The sequence below is a fragment of the Rhea americana genome, unplaced genomic scaffold (assembly GCF_003343005.1).
Source record: "Rhea americana isolate MKP2758 unplaced genomic scaffold, rheAme1 scaffold_36, whole genome shotgun sequence".
In the NCBI taxonomy this organism is placed as follows: Eukaryota; Metazoa; Chordata; class Aves; order Rheiformes; family Rheidae; genus Rhea; species Rhea americana.
This window is the reverse complement of record NW_028186490.1, coordinates 5,922,771-5,939,988: the sequence shown is the minus strand read 5'-3', so window position 1 is coordinate 5,939,988 and position 17,218 is coordinate 5,922,771. Positions and strand designations below refer to the sequence as shown.

Below are 17,218 nucleotides of genomic sequence, written 5' to 3'. Positions count from 1 at the left end.
AAGTTAAATGTCCACAAAGTAATCAACACCAGATGTATCCTCAAACTTTTGACCAGGGTCCAGATGTGGTGCATCAAGGCAGATAGAAGAAAAARCAGTCTACATGACAAGACTAGTTCACAGAAATGATGTAGTAGTTTTTATTCCAAGTTTTTACTGAAGTTGCCTGTAGGATGTTTTTGCTCATTTTGTGCTGAATGCTTGTTACTTTAGGAAGCAAAAGGTAAAGCCACAATTAACAACATAAAGAACATYGTTTCTTTAAATCTAGATTTAAAAAAGCTAGACTGTACTAAAGCCTTTCCACACAGAAGCTGAGACATCATAGGTCACTCAAGGCATATTGAGAACAAAGATCAAACTAGAAGACTTGCATAAAAAAAATTGACAAATCCCATCCCAAACAACATTAACAGCAATAATAAGGTTATGCAGTATTTCCTCATCTCTGTATACACAAACATGGCTATCATGTCAACACAGAAATTAGCTTGTCAAGTTAGGAAGAGATGCTTTTGGTACTGGGGATGAGGCAGGAACTCAGGTAAGCCATGCAACCTCCTATCACTGGGGGCTTTACGCCATCACTAACTATCGTTAAGGCAGAAACAGATGTCGCTGAAGCTGAAGCATTATTTTAGGCTGAGCCCTGTGACCAGTGCTGATGAATCACTAAATTTCTTTAGGTCTTATTTATCTCCTAGAAGCAAATCACAACACATTTCTTCATGTGGTCTCAAGAGGACAAAATGCATTAGGAGACTGAGAAGCCCTTCAGAGAGGATTAGCAAGGGGCCATGAAAGGACAACACTGCTCTTAAGTTCCTTTAGTGTAGCCAAATCTATATCATCATCGTAGGCACAAATAAAAACCAGCATGCCCACAGACTAGCCATTTGCTAGCCTCAAGACTAGCAAATCCAAGAAGAAAACATCATAAAYAACTGCAGATTTTTGATCCTTACCTACTGGCACCTTACCTACTTACATTAGAGATCTGTATTACGAAGCACTACCTTACAGAGCACTTTGGAGAAGCGAGTAAGCCTACTGCAGAAGCAATAGAAACTACACATTAGGTGGGCTGTAGAAAACTCACTTGTTTTTTTTCCTTTTAGGCTGTAATTATTCCCTTGTTAGTTGAAACCCTTTTCTAGGGATCTGGTGACAACCTTATCAACAAGGCAGCCTTTTGCAGGGACAGGTCTTACCCGATACACCTCTAACAGTTTTAGCACGACACTATTAAGAATAGGTAGTTTTCCCACTACTGATTCCCTGTGGCCTTCAAAGGCAAGGAATATCCACGCAACCAGGTATGTTAAACAACAAGACTAAATTGCACATGGAGAGCTAACGGTGCAAGTAGTTTATGAAAGCTACAGGGACTAAACCAATTTGAAGTATTTCTTTTTTTTTTTTAAAAAAAAAAAAAAAGGAAACTTTTCAGTATTCCCCAGATTCATCTTCTCCTCCCTCCCTTTAAAAGAGGCTTGAATTTTTCTTGTTCACAACCTTCACAAGCGCTATCCTACAAAACAGTTCCAAGGATGTAATAGTTAACAGCCAGTAACAGTGCTGAGCTCCTTCCCCCCACCCTGTCTTCTCATACTTGCTCTATGASAAGTAAGAGATTCGCATACCAACACCTTAGCAATACGGGAAGCGGTCATAGCCATGAACAACACCCTAAATGCAGTGGTGAAGTTTTTCATTACTGCTGCTACAACCTTTCTTAATCAGCTAAACAGTTTAYGCAGGAAAAGCACTCCTGTTTCATCTGGTTTCCCCTAAGAGAAAGGGAAGCCAGGAAGAATCTTAGTTTTCATCCCATCGGAAGAGGTGGTTTAACAGGCCCTCTATTTCACTATCCTCTCTTCTCAGAAACGTATAGTTTCGTGCATTCGCAACTCAGTTTTTCTATGAATTAAATTCCTTCAGTAAGATCTGGCACACCACCATTATAGGAACATTAATAACCTTCTCCAGGCTGCAAGAGAAAGCAGGCTATGAAACACRATGCAAAAGCACACAACTACCACATTATGAAAATGAATTTGATGTAACATAGTACATTCTAAAGTCTGTACAATACAGCTACCTGGAAAAATAAAGAGTAATCACACAGCCCTTGGATCTGTATTCCACTGTTTAAAGATTAAACAACAAATCTTAAAATTGCACATGCTGATATTTCACTTTTTTCCATTTCTTTGAAATCAGTCTATTTGCAACTATCCCTATGATCTCCAAAGAGTGAGCCAGCTGATGGTCAAACAATGCTACAAGATTTGCAAGTTTTCCAGAAGCAACTGGTTGTTATTCTTTCTGCATTTCCAGGGCCTTATGTATATTCAACTATGGAAATGTTTCTGTTCCTTACAAAAGAGCTCATTGATTCGCTAAGCACAAGGGAATAGACCAGCATGCTAATTGAAAATGCTTTTTAATTTGTTTTTATTATATTAGCATTCTGTTTTGGTTCTTTGGTGCAAGGGATGGGTGCTTCTTTCTAAAGGGGGGAAACACACAGAATTGGATCACTGCTGTAAATGTGAATGTTCYTGCTTCACGCCAGACTGTGGACATTCCTCATTTTAACATGTTCTATTTCAGACATGTCCTTTTCATTCAGCACACCCTAAATGGTCATACTTCAGCTGCTTATGAAATTCCAGAAGATTTTCATAGTTTTTTTTTTTTTTTGCTTGTAATTTCACCCAGATGCCACAGATGCTGTCTTAAATCCCTCCACACACATTTATTTCTCTCCTTGAGAAGTTACATACTGAAATTGTAAGAGCCAGCATCATCCCTTGAATGTTTTGCCTTACTCTGTTTTTAGTGACATGCTGTTCTTCCAGACTGCTGGGGAAGCCCAGCTGCTTTCTCACTTAGTGAAAGTAACACAAAGCTTTTTGTCTTTGCTGTCCAGGACTATCTTTGTGTAACTCCAAAACRAAAAACCTCAAGTCATACCTTCAGTATGTGGAGAAGCATGTTTGCTGCTTACACAGCTCGGTCCACTAAGGTAAGCCCTCAGAAGAGAGGCACAAGGAAAGCTGTTTAATGTTGCATTACAGTTCCAGTCAAATCAGGACCAAAGCCAAACTTTTGTGCTGTTGTGAGGGTTAAGAGAAAGGGAAGAGTAATGAAGAGAAAAAAAATCCAGGAGAGTATTGTATTGATAGAAAATGAATATAATCACCAAATATTTTAGACCCCTGCAATTAATAATTCAGAAGTTGGGTTAATATACATCCCAATCAGTGCTCGCATAAGTTGCATGTAGTTATATCAGAGACAGAAGCAAAAAATTTTAGAATTTAGAAGCAGTTCTCAAACAGAACAGTCGCTACAGAAAATTAGTTTTTCCAGAGCATTGCTGATCCAAATAGAAGTCCAAGAGTTAGAAAAAATTCTCTTCCTTGGGAGACTGGGAGAACCTGTAGGCAGAATCARCTCCATGTCAGATCTAACTCAACCCCATAACTTGGGCTCTTCCATCCTTATGAACTTATCTCCACCTGACTGATAAATATGCAAGAGTTAAATGTATTCCTGCAGCTCCTGTCCATTAGTCATGCTGCAGACTAAACAGTAACAGATACATAGTCTTCCATGTCACTGCAGCCAGCCTCAGCCGTCGGCTAACGGCCCAGGACAGCACCGAGCTGTCAGTGTAGYACTGCTCATATTCACTCCATTTTTTTTCTTGGTCTCTCTCCAATTCTTTTTTTTTTTTTTTGTTATAAATCTGCACTGTAAAACACAGAGTTCCCTGGCAGCGGGGAAGGTGCTGCACATCAACCCCTGAAGAGGATGTTACTTCATTTTTAGCAAAGGATCTGGAAAAAAACCCACACAAATGACACAAATTACTGTATACATTATGAAAAGCTTGTAATTAGGTATCAAGTATCAGAGCTTATCTGCAATAGGTAACTTCAGACATTTGTTTAGTTCCTGCATGGAAAGGGAGCAGGGGGTGGGGGGAGAACCACAGATGTCTGGCACAAGAATTGTATTAAAATGTGTAGTTCAGACATGAGAATCTGTACAAAAAAGCATTACTTGAATGATGTGCAAACATTCACAGGATTTACCACTCAAAAAAAGTCAGGCTTAAGAAAAATATTTTCWTATGCAGCCCCTTTACAAACTATTTATTTTACAAAAGCAGCATCACGGTCTTGCCAGCAGAAACACCGATCTTTAAGAATTAAGATTAATCCTCCCCAAGTCTCCACTTTCACATTAGCGATCCCAGTACACTGCACAGATACATGGGATTTTGTATTTCCCTTGCTACACACAGCTCCCTTTCAATGCTCGACCTCATAGCTTTATCAACAAGGAATTCTGCGTTTTTCCACTTCTGGACAAGGCTYTGAGCCTGTACATTAGTCACACATTCAGCAGACTCAACTGAAGCAGCACACTTCACACTACCTAGAAGTCTTCTTTAAAAAGAAAACAAGCAAAACATGTATGTAAAATATGCAAAAAYGTGATTTCATTTTAACAGTAAGGTTGTATCAACACAGGGTTGAGTCTACCTACATCTATCCTATGAAGGACACCGGAGCAGGTCGTGTTCTTCATACACTTTGGAACCTCCTTCTCAATTTCTGCCTTATTTTCATCAGTTTCCTGGTGTATACTTTTAGAGTTGGCTCAAGTCAATATAAAGCAACATGCCTGTGCGAGGGAGCTGCCCTGCCCTGCCTTCCCACCACATCCTCCATCTCCACCAGTGGGCAGGCACTAGCATACTCACAACCAGCAGATAAATTAGCAAGATGGTCTGACAGTACACAAAGTGCTACGATTTTTAGAATCAACTTCCAGCACTAGAGTTGAAGTAGCAGAGAAAGCAAGCAAAAGATGATATCCAACACCACAGAAACGGTGATACTGTTGACACAACACTCCCTGGAAAGCCAGTCATGCCCATACCATCATCCTCAAAAGAAGAAAGTGTCAAACACACCAAAACAGTCTAAATATAATACTTACAATCTGTGCGAACAGACAAGGAAAACAGACAACCACCTTTTTGCCTAAGTGATATTATCTTCCATGGCTTACGGAGGCAAGCAAATTATCACACGCTCCTGCATACATTGGGCCGACACAACARCATTCCCTACATAATAAAACGGGCAAATGAGAGAGCAATGTTATTCACATGATTTACTTTCTACTTAATCCAGAGCAAGCAATGAACATAATAGGAGACCTACTTGGTTTCCACTGAAGCCAGAGTAAGCTCATTTGTTTGGGAACTGCTGAACTGAACTTGAAACACAAAGAGCTACACTTTAACTAAGCTGTTAATTGTTGTATTTATTTTAGGTAAGGCACGGAAATAAAAGTCAACTCAGGTCTTCTGCTGTTTTTATGAAAACTGACATCTGCTTGGTAAGGAAGCCAGGTTAAAAAAAAAAAAAAAAAGTCTTAGGTAGGCCTAGTTGAAGGGTTCTGCTGGTTTCATTTCTAACTGTTACTGAACAGCTAACCTGAAAGACCGAGCAGCTTAAGTTTCTATTTTACATAGACTTTCCAATAGTTACATTATTTAACTCGTGGGTTTTTGCATTGCTGTAGCCTCTACTCTTATTTTCAATATGGCATAAAAACAAACTCCAAACCTGGAAAATTAAGTCATTTTCCCACTATTGTAAGAGACTTAATGGAACAGCAGTATCATACGGCTACAATTATTTTGCCTACCAAAACTGCCTACCTTGGAGGCTGTTAAAGTTTAACCTACAAATAGTAKCAAAAGTTCAAGTTACTACCTTGAGAGAAGCACTTTCTCTTGGGGCGCTAAACAGTAAGTTATCTTTAAGATAAGCATAAAATATGACAGGCCAAAAACCTGCACCTATTTTTACCACATGCTTTGCAGTAACATTATTAACTTGCTCTCCATGAAGCACTGCATAAATTACGTGGGGAACTACGATGGGAGCAGGCTGCTTTATTCCAGGTGCAGCGGCACATCTCTGCGGCAATCTTGCTCAGTTGAGAGCACTCAAGCCTGCTCACCCACGGCTGCCTGTCAGAAATGAGCCTCTGCAGGAAGCAGGAGTCRGCGCTGCAAGAGCAGCTCTGTTCCGGGGTGGGGTAGCGCTGAGGGTTGTCCCTCTTCATTCAAAACAACTACTGGGTGAGGAAGAAAAACCTTTATACTCATTTCAGCACAACACAGCAACAGTTGCTGCACAAAGGATAAATGAAACTTAGAATGTTTGATTAACTTCTTAATTCTACAGCATTTTTAGGAGACTTTGTACAGGAAAACATGGTCTGTTTTCAAAGGAGAAGAAAAAACCAGTTGCTCTTAATGTGCATAACCTTACAGTGAACAAGGAAAGATAAAATATCGTTTACATATGCAAAGAGTACATCTAAAAACAYCACAGCTAAGAATTTCTCCCAAACGGGGGTAGGAGGTGTGCTGCAGTCAATGCAGTGTAACTGTCAAAGGCAACTAGTGATCCTAACTCAAGTGTAYAGTATTTACACAGCATCTATACCTTTACTCATGCCATTTCCTACCACTACAAGAAAGAAAAAAAAAGAAAAGAAAAAAGAACAAAAAACCCCCCACACCCACAAAATGAAGTCTATCAGTGGTGAGAACAGCAGCAGGCAAAGACAGAGCTGAAGATGTGTTTTAGGGATTTACTCCACCTAAATCTATCATGTCTATGATTGCAGATTCAAGTGTTCTTCTGTTTTCTCACATCTCTCCCAAATATAACTTAGCTCTCTATGCATAAGATCCAGACCCTGTAGTTATTGTTGCCTGACCACAGCAAAAATATGCTATTCCAACATATGTAAAACCCTGTGCTATATTTAAAGGGTAGTTATCATCCAAATTCCTACACAAAGCCAGAGGAACACTTCCCGCTGTGGGAGGTAAGGCAAGGGGGTAAATATTCAACAGTTGCCTTACACTTGTGGAACAAAGCTAAAACTCTGCAGAACAAAGAATTCCCTTTGAAGCTCACAAAGAGACCTAAAGTGAGATGGTTATTGTATACAGATTTCTTTTTCACCCTTCAAAAACAACCCCCAAAATCCTCAGATATGGGAAGGAATAGTCCTTAGCTACAGTGTTACTTCTGACAGTTTCACAGCTAACTGGTCAACATTAAAAAAAAAAAAAAGAGAGAGAGAGAGAATCTGGTGGAGCAGTTGGATTTTTTYCCCTCCCTCCATTATTTGTCTATGTCAGGAAACACTGTTTTCATGGAAGCACAAAACCAGATTATCGTGTATCCATAGCAGTTAAAATAAAAGCAGTGAGAAGTCAGATTCTCAAACACTGCTGAATCTTCCTTTAAAAAAAAAAGGCTTTGAGGAATCTATTAATATCAGTCTTTAACTCAACTGCCTTAATACACTTATGTTTTTAATTTCATAAAAAAAGCAGTTTCATTAGACAACTATGCACTAAGTATTACCACAGCAGTGTTCTCCTTAAGGTTTACTGCCAAATTCTGTGTGTGGTACACTGGACCATGCAGTATTTGCATAGAAATCTTTTTATTGCAAGTTTGAAGAGCAGCAAGTCATGCACTGGAAGGCATTTCTGTACACTCTGTCCACCTGGTAGTTTGGCTTGAGAACTACAAACTATCTAAAACTAGTTAAAAATACAATTTGATATAAAAATTCCAAGTAGTATATTGCCTTAAAAAAATCATTTTAGAGATGGCTTTTTGTTTGTTTTTAATAAATGGAACCAGCTAGCTTAAGTTCACGTGCTGTACAACAACTCTGCTATTCCTCAGCCAATAAATCTAGAATGGAAGGGGAAACACGGCCTATATATATTTTTAGAGTAACTAACAATTACAATAGTAGCTCAAGCTCTCCTTTCAGCGMAACAAATCAGTCATGAGTATATGCCACCAGAAATGACAGCTAGCTGCCAAGTGATTGAGAAACATCTGGTGCATTCCAGAAGTACAACGAGATGCACTTATTTCATCTCTGTCTTTTGAGTTTTACATTATAACTGAGCAGAAAGTTGCTCTTAAAGGACTAGCAATAGTGGATTTCATTTGAAGCAGAGAAGCTAACAGTTTGTCAAAACTATCCCGATACTCCTTTTTTTTTTCCCCCCCTCAAAGTAAGACAACAATTAAGAAAAACACTACTATAATGAATAGAAACACCAACCACAACACTCCACATTACCCTCCATTTCTGTTTAACTCTTCAAGTCCTTGAAGCTCATCTTTGGAACAYTGGGACCATCTTTTCCTCCCTTTCTCTTCAAGGACAGGATAACGATCATTTGGAGAGGAGAGAAGCCTGGAGTTTCTATAACTCCTCCTTCTCCCATGAAATCTTGCTGGTCTCTTGTGCCATTCTTTCGTGATGCTGATATTCCATATGGTCCTGACATTTTTGCTGGCCAAGCTTCAATGACAGGGAAAGATAAGTGGTTACTGTAGAAACTTACTGTGAACAGTTATTCAAGTGACCTATTTGACACAGGACACTGGCAAAAGCTTCTACTACACTATTTCAATACTATTTTAGATTTTGTTACTTCCTCCTCTTCTCCCTTCAGACCATCATCTTGAACTCTTGTCACTTTTCCACCTCTTGCATCTACCCAGGTAAAGTTCCAGGAGAAGGCCAGGAACTTACACAGATAAGAAGCAACTTTGAAAGGTTAAATGGAAGGGTGGGTGGGTGGGGGAAAAAGAGTGAATTATGTCTGAACTCCRAAGAAAAATTACTCAAAACCAGAATCCAGTGTAGTATTTTGGATGCTAACACAGGCAACCCAGCAGGAAGCGCTTGCACTGCACAGCCTTATTACCAAAGCTCTGCTTCCAGGCTCTGCTGGGGGAGGGCGCAGGCACACCATCTATGTCAGCCTCTGGCTAGCCTGTACTAACTACAACTGATATTTTCTCTTCTAGCTTGTAAAATCAAAGTCTTTTCTTTAGAAGACTTCTACCTATACCAAAAGCTCCCAGATCACCGCAAAGGTGGACTAAACTATTGCCACTTAGCAGTCCTAGTTTCCAGTCTAAAAGAGCACCACCAGCAGCTTAAAGTCCTGCTGCCCACAGGACTGCAAGCAGCATCAAGAGTGCTGATAAGTATCTCATTTTTGCAACAACTGCTTGGGGAAAACTTTAAGAGACAGCAGAAGTGCTACCAAACATCACCTGAAAGCTATCGCCCAAAGCACGCTTTCAGGAAAGCTTTAACTTTATAGAAACTGATGTCTTGGACCTCCACATAATTTGACAGACCCTAAACTAAGCTCAAGATTAGCTCATGTTTTGAAGTACACACTGAAAACAAAGTGCTAGTTTACTTCATATTTTCTCAACCATGCTTTAACGCAGCAGCATTTTAAACAGGCTTCAGTTGCTTTCTGCACATTGCTGCTGAATGCTCCCATGCAGCAGCAAGAAAATGCAGCCCAGAAGAACTGTTCAAATATACTCCTACAATTTCTCCAAAGAAGATAAACGGATGCACCCTTCAGTAGAAGAAAGCTTACTTTTGGTAGAAGAAAGATACCCTCACAGAGCATACAGTTTGCTATCTTGTTACAATCACCTATCACATATTAAATGCAATATTGGATATGCCCCCACCCCCTCCCCCACCCCCCCAAAAAAAAAATCAAGCTCCAAACATCTACAGACAACAATTATTTGGAGCACATCTTCACAACAGCACCTCAGCCATCATTTTAAACTTGTGTGATCTCTGCAAGCTAGAAGCTGTCCTTTGCTGTCTTTCCCTTGCAATCTGCACCTGGAAAATTATTATGGCCATTTTCCTAGCAAGATTAGCTGGGGCTTGTTATTGTAATGTGTTATTACCAAGCTAGCACAGCTTCATATACAAACTTTTAGAGAGCTCAAGTATTTTKCAGTTTTGTTCTTCTATGAAAATGCTGACCTACTGTCTTTCTTTGCAAAAAGCATGACTAATACTGCAGACATACTAAAGTCCTTTTTTGGTTGATGATCACTTGTTTCCAAAGTCAAAAATAAGAGGCAGATGTATACAGAGATAAAAACTAAGGCTATTTAGCAGCTTTATCTGGAAATATTTAATACACACAAGTACTGCATTTCTCAGTTTACCTTTTAGTCTGGCCTCTTTCATGTTGTATTATGTTACTTTTGAACACGAGAGAATCAATCTTGAGTTATATTCATCTCAAAGAAAGGACTCAGAGCCACTAGGTGTGTGGTAAGCTCCCTCTCCAGAGTATTTGTTAGTCATGGGAGAATTTCACTACTGTTCTACAACTGGAGTATTGATTTAATTTAAAAAGCAAGAATAGCAAAGTTAAGTTTCCATTACTCAGGAGAACGACTTCCAAATTTCCACATCTGCCCCTCCGGCCCCTTCCCAGCTTTACTCCAGCTATCTTTATGCTACCAAAGAATACTATTCACTTCAGTTGTGTACATGTTTTCTTCAGTTGCCTTTTGTGTACTTGCACTCAAACTTTCAGGTAGAAATCATGCTCACCCCTCTATCTGTTGAAATAATGACCTAATTGATAGTTTAGGTTATTTCTTCCATAATTCAAGTAGTTACTGGGAACGTTCATTTCAGGCACTAGAAAGACATTCATACTGGCCCTTGGCTACTGATCCAGAGTTTGAAGACAGGTTCTGTAAGTGAAATTCCTACCAGAAACCACTGTACCATGGAGGAGATTGTTCCTCTTCCATCAGCTAGAGTAATGTTTAATAGGAGGAAGAAGAGGAAAGAAAAACACATAGCCATATCCTTTCTATCACTCATGCACAGAGCAGTCAGCAGTATCCTCAAAAATATCTATTGAGGAGCCATTCTCAATAGACCAGGTAGGTACCAGCAGAGAGGACAGAAGCTATCAACCAAAAAACTCCATCGGATTTAGTGAGGATTAAAAGAAGCAATTAGAACAAAGAAGGCACTTGTACCGGGTAAAGTTAATCTGGAAACAGGTTTATCACTATAGTTATTTTTGATTACAGGGGGAGACGATTGAGAACGGCAGGATAAATATGCGCAAGATTTCCTCATGTGGTAGCCCCTTTGCCTATCCAGAGGCTTGTGTGGATACACTGGGCTTCACTTCAAAACACTGATGCTTCATATATGCTCTTTCCAGCTCTCATGTTTGCATTCTAGCACGYTTACCAATAGCTTGCCAATTCTATCAATAAACTAAAAGTTTTAGAACCCTTGGTGTGCATTTGTAAGTGGGATAAGCCTTTAGAAACAGTTAAGGTAGAACATGTACATTCTTCCCTGCTTTGAAATACCTATCAAGCAAGCATCTCTTACCAGTCTTAAAATATACAAAACCGAAACACTGGAGAACATARAGCCAACACAGTAAGAGTGCAAGCTTCTCATACCTGTTTTAATATGATTTTTACTTCAGCAAAATCTGCTAGGATGAGCAAAACAAGTTTACTTTTCCTTCCCTTTGAACCTTTGCTCTTCAATACTGTCCAGCACGTAATTGTCAACTGTGGCAGGGACTACATATACCTTTGACCGATTATCTAGTTATTCCTAGAATAACTTCCTTGACCATTTCTCAATTACTAGTGTCTGTCAGTACTACCTATTTAGGTTAGGCACACAACTGTAAGATGCCCAAGAAATAAAGCAGTCTATCTTGTCTACATTTTWAGGTATTGCAGTTGTAACAAAGATTTTTAAATAGGCTTAAATGGAAGCAGCAGCTAGATGCACCTAAAAAAGGCCCATACTCCATATCCTGCTCTACGCACCCTGCATCAAAAGACACTGGTGACAAAGATGGCAATAACTTGCTGTACTGTTCCTTCCTTCAGGAATGTTTCCTTTCAAGTGCAGCACAGAAAGGAAATCAAGAGTACTAAAATAAGCTTATGCTTTCAGACTTCTCTAATAATCAGTAATATAACTGAGTGCTAGGCTTTTTTATTATCATTCAAAATGAAACTGTTGTGGCAGATGGTACAAAGTGACCTTTTGCAAGTCCTTCTGCAGTTATAAGATGCAGCTCTAACTGAGAAGTAACATTATATTCCCATTCCCCTACATGAGGATTACATTTCTCTGGGAGCACCTCGTGATTTACAACCTCATTTTCCCATTTACAGCACCAAGCTTGCAAGATCATAATTACTTGCATAGATAAAGCACAAGATCTTTTTTTTATTATTTTTTTTTTATTTATGAAAACCATTATGCTCCTAAAACGTTTTCTTTCTGTAGTTGCCCTTTGGGAACTTYTGTTATTCTCTTTTCTTCTAAAGCATAAAATACCTCTTATACTCAAAACTCGTCTATGTTTACTATTTTATTTCTCCAGCAGCAAGATTATTATAGTGTCTTCCTACATTCTTATTATGGGGGGGTTAGTCTTTCAAAAGGGTAGAAAACAGATGAGCCAAATGAAAGCACTAGCTGAGAATATTATCAGTTCCAATGCCACTCAAATCATTATCCAAAGCTCAAATATCCTTCCAATTCTGTGACCCTGCTTCTGCCTTATTTAAAAAGGAAAATACTGCAAGTCATGAAACTTGCTTCATAATGACAAACTGTTTCAGAGCTAAGAAAAAAAAACATTGTGCAATGTGTTTTCTTCAGTGAAAAATCTGACCTCATGTTTCCCATACCCACTCCCCCAAGTTCATTTTTTTCCTTTTAATTCAGGTCATTTTGGTCATCTAATTTGCAGAGTGACCCACCAAACAGTTCTAACAATTAAGAAAGTAGCAGGCTGTCATGCAGGGGTACCATGCTATGCCAGGTATGTCTGTGGGTCTTCTTGGCAACAGACCTCAGCTACTTATCACTTAGCTATGCTCTCAGATGGTGCTTTGCACTCCCTTTGGGAGACCTGTATCCTGAGGCTGGAACTTGAAAGCAAAGAATTTGCATTCAAGAAAAACTTAGCGCAACTTCTACCACGATGCAGCAGCCTTAATGACAGGTTTGGGGTTTTCCATTTGTGTGGGATTTTTTTTTTAACCCCTAAGGACAGAAGCAAAGTCATGGGATCAAGAGAAGGAACAAACTATTCAGACTCATCAGGTCTTAACTGACTGAAGTTTGTGTACATTTCCTTCAGGAACAGGTAAGTCAGACGATTTCTATTTGTGCCATACAGTCCTGTACTTTAAACTATGTTCTTAATCTCTCTGCTTATTGGTGCCTTAAGACCATGATATTGTAGCAACCCTTGTGGGTCTCCTGACACTAGTGATAAAGACTCACTAGCAAGAGTCTCCCATGAAAGCCTCAGGGTATAATTGAGGCCCACAGCTAACACCCTGCAGCAAAATGCATCTACCTCCACTGACAACTACTGGGAATATTTCCAAGTTACTCTGTCCGAGGACTTACTATCTAACGAATAAACAAAGGGAGGCCAGAAGTTTCCTTCAAACATGCTAAAGCAGAACAAGAACTTTCAGCTAAGGCAAGAAAGGAAGAAACTATCTTACTCATGAGCCTTGGCATCTACCACGCCTACAACAAAAAAAAGAAAAAAAAAGTTTTTTGATCTCAGTTTGAGGGATATTTGCTCTGTGTTAAGACAACCTCCTCCTTCATGCACCTCTGAGTTCCCCACCGTAGCAGAACACTTTGTTCTTATCAACCATTTAGAAGATGGGATCATTAGAAGAATGGTCCTTAGAAAAGATGCATGTCTCAATTTCCACCTGAGAGAGGGACTTGCAAGAAAAAAAAATGAAAACCCCTCAGACTACAACAAACAAGAATTAAGTAAATCTAGATAACACTTAACCAAAAATAAGTAGTATTAAATTTAAGCTTTTTTACACTCAACTTTAAGAGTTTTAACTTGCAATTGCAAATTAGAATCCCTGTTTCTGCATTCCTCTGAGAAATTAGTTTCAGCATTAATAGAGTATACAAGAGAGTGACGATGGAGTTTTACTTTATGTTGTTCAACAACATCATCAGAAGTTTCCAATTATCATTATTTACAAAAGCACAGAATTTACTAACCAAGAATCTAGATGACAAGAAGCAAGTCATAACTAAGCAAAGCTAAGTACTTGTCTATTGAAAACGTGCAGCTCTTGCTCTTATCATCCCTTCTACTTTTTTTTTTTTTTGTGGTGGGGGGGGCACACAGGAATGGGAGTTTCTCACAGTTTTTAAGCATCAAGTCAAAATCCAAACACCAAACTGCCTCTACACATAGCAATGTCATTACAACCACTCCAGCTCTGCACTGCCATCAGTTATGCCCAGTCATGAGATAGGAGAAACCAGTTAGCGATGCTTCTGCAGAGATCTTTAACCTCAGTATTTTCAATACTATCTCCAGATGCCTGTTTCTCCAAAAACATGTTCTTCAGCRTATTAAATGCTAGTCAATGGAAACATAAGTGTGAGGAGGAAGAGACAGAAACTTCATTGTTGAGATAATGCTAAGATAAAACCAAATTACAATCTTAAGGGCCCTGACAGATTCAAAAATGTCTAGATTGCATAGGTCCAACCTGCTTATCTCCCCAGCGACAACCATCATTCCTGGAGCAGACAGGACTCAGCAAACCCAGTTGACGGGTTCAAACACAGCTGACGGTGCCCCGCTCCTTTTCACCGCGGAGGGGATTTTTAACACCGGGCTGAAGCCCCGCTGAATGCACGGAACACGAGGGGCAAGCGCGCAGCGAGCCGGGCAGGGCACAGCTCCGGCGACGGAGCCGGACGGGGGCTCCCAACCGGCTGTGCGCGGGGCGAAGCGCATCTCGGAAGCCAAAGTTTCGGGAAAGACGCTTCGCTCGGCGCAGAGCGGGGGCTGCCATCGCCTCCTCGCACGGAGCGCGAGGGCGGCGCGGCCCTGCGTGGGACCCGCGGCTGCCGGCRGCCCCGCGGCAGGGCGATGCCCGCACCGGGGCCACTGCGCTTTCGGGAAGGCAGACGCCGGGCGCGCTCCCCGGCGCCTCTCCCCCCGCGCAGCCCGAGGGCCGCCGGGGCCGCGGACAGGGCGCCGCTGCGCAGGGAAGCCTCGCGGCAGCCACGGACCCCACGGGGGCCCGGCCGGGGCCGGCGGCGGCAGGAAGCGGAGCCGGGCCAGGAGAGCCGGGCCAGGAGAGCCGCGGGGAGCCCGCGGCGGGGGGTGGGGGACGGGACACTCACCGGCGGGGCGGAGGCGCCGCCGCCCCGGTGCCGCGGAGCAGCGGCCCCACTTCCTGTGCGCTAGGAAATGAGCGGGCGGGGCGGCCGCGGCCCTTAAAGGGGCCGGCGCCAGCCTCGCCCGCCCTCCGGAGGCGGTGGCGGGGCCGCCCCAGCGCCGCCCCTCCGCCGCGGGGCCGGGGCTGGGGCTGGGGCCGGGGCCGCGGCCGCGCAATGGTCGCTGCCTTCTCTGCGGAAGTGGCGCCACCACCCCCTGCCCGCGCCGCCACAGCCGCCGCCGCGCGGAGGGGAGGTTGTTGGCTGGGAGCTGCCGGGACGCCTCCGCCTGAGGCGAGCGGGGCGGGCAGGGGACGGAGCCCGGGCTGTGGGCGCGGGACTGCCCGGCGCGGCAGGGCTGTGTCAGGCGCGGAGCCGCCCCGCTGGTGGCCCTGAGGGGCCGGGCCGTTAGCGCGCGCGGCCGTTAGCGCGCGCGGCCGTTAGCGCGCGCGGCCGTTAGCGCGCGCGGCCGTGTACGGGGCTTTGGTGCGCCTTGGAAACGTGAGAAAGGTGCAACGTTAGCCAAGTTGAGGAGCTAAAGAGTGAAGACAGCGTGCTCTAACGGGAGATCCCGCTTTCTGTCTTACTCAGCAATACTAGTTCTTAGAACTGTAGTATACCGGTATATAACTAGTAACGTGTAAAATTCAGCTCTACCGAGGAGTATTTATCTAGGAAGTTGTTATTCATGTATGTGTACCACCACGGAGCGTTTATCTAGGAGGTTTTTACTCGTGTATGTGTACCACAACGCTACAGACCACATATTGTACATACATACATCTTCCATGTACGATGGCTTTAAAGTTGTGCTTTCATGAGCCGTCTCATCCAAGGAGAGCCGGAGGCCCACGTGCACCCACCGCCGCCTTACACCGTACTGCTCTCCGCTGGTCTTCGCGCGAAGCATGCCGAGCAGCCTCGTAATTGTGCCGCTGCGCGTGAAATACCTGGAAATAGCTGCACTGCTGAGGACCGTGTTTGTTTTGTGCTGACTGGACCTGCTGCCCTCTGTCTTGTAAAGCTATTCGTTTTGGACAGGTATGTTTTATTCTTTGGCACAGCACRGTTGTTCTCCTCTCCGTGTACACCCTGCAGCACTGCATAAATACTGGCAGCAGAAGCTGTTCTCCAGGCCGTGAAAATCAACTGCTAGTAAAAGTACAACTTCAACAATAGCCCAGCTATCATAGGTTTTTCGGTATTAACAAAAGTATAGAATTGTGCTGTTGGCTTTATGGCCACGATGTAGGATCTGTAACAAGCAGATCTACTGATAATTAYTTTCCACTTATCCTAATAATTATTTACAGTTCTGCATTTCCAGACATTTTAATTACATGTTTTTTTGTTTGCTTGTTTGTTTTTCTGCAGGGCTTAACCTTAAAGGATGCCAGGTTTAGGATCTCTAATGTTTTTCAGCTGTCTTGCATGAGGAGTGATCGGTAACAATTTGGTAAAGCCAAGAACAATTCAGGAAATGGATCAGATAGTAATGTGGTTTCATAACTATGTATCAAGTGGTTTTAACTCTCTAAATCAAAAACTGATATATACAGTCAAAAGCTGCTAAAGACATCCTATAAAGATCTGCACTTCCCCATTTAACAACACTCACTACTAGTAATGCTAGTTTACCTGCATGAAACAAAGGTAGGTGTTAAGTGCTTCCAGCAGCAGAGCCTCACTTTGCTCTCAGCACCAGAGACTGCCTTTTTCTGACACATTATTGGTATGCCAAGTCATCTACTGTTTTGAATATGGAACAACCTTCTGTCTTCAGGCACACACAAACTACTGCATTCATACAGAGCTACAGGCTGTGTATGCTGCACAGCCTGAAAGGGGGTTTAACATTCAAAGTACTGATGTCTGTTCAGTTGAGATTCCAGACCCTCAAACAACGTAAGTAAAGATGATCTTTCCAGAGAATGCCCAGAGATGAAGTATGATTTTAAATAAACAGGGGTTTTCCATAGGGACTGAGACCTATCTTACTAATCTT

The 17,218-nt window shown here is 42.1% G+C and overlaps 1 protein-coding gene across 3 annotated transcripts in view; it reads right to left on the bottom strand.

Moving 5' to 3' along the window:
* CSGALNACT2 (chondroitin sulfate N-acetylgalactosaminyltransferase 2) overlaps positions 1-15,252 on the bottom strand; it is a 34,664-nt gene extending 19,412 nt beyond the window's left edge. The window contains exons 1-2 of one of the 3 annotated variants that reach the window (XM_085312327.1): positions 15,181-15,252; positions 8,221-8,445 (exon numbers count right to left, since the gene is read on the bottom strand). The gene's annotated coding sequence lies outside the window, so the exon portion shown is untranslated. Of the gene's footprint in view, positions 1-8,220; positions 8,446-10,145; positions 10,207-15,180 lie in introns of those variants that run through there. The other 2 variants (XM_085312328.1, XM_085312329.1) reach the window with 2 other exon arrangements.
* Between the last annotated feature and the right edge of the window lie 1,966 nt (positions 15,253-17,218).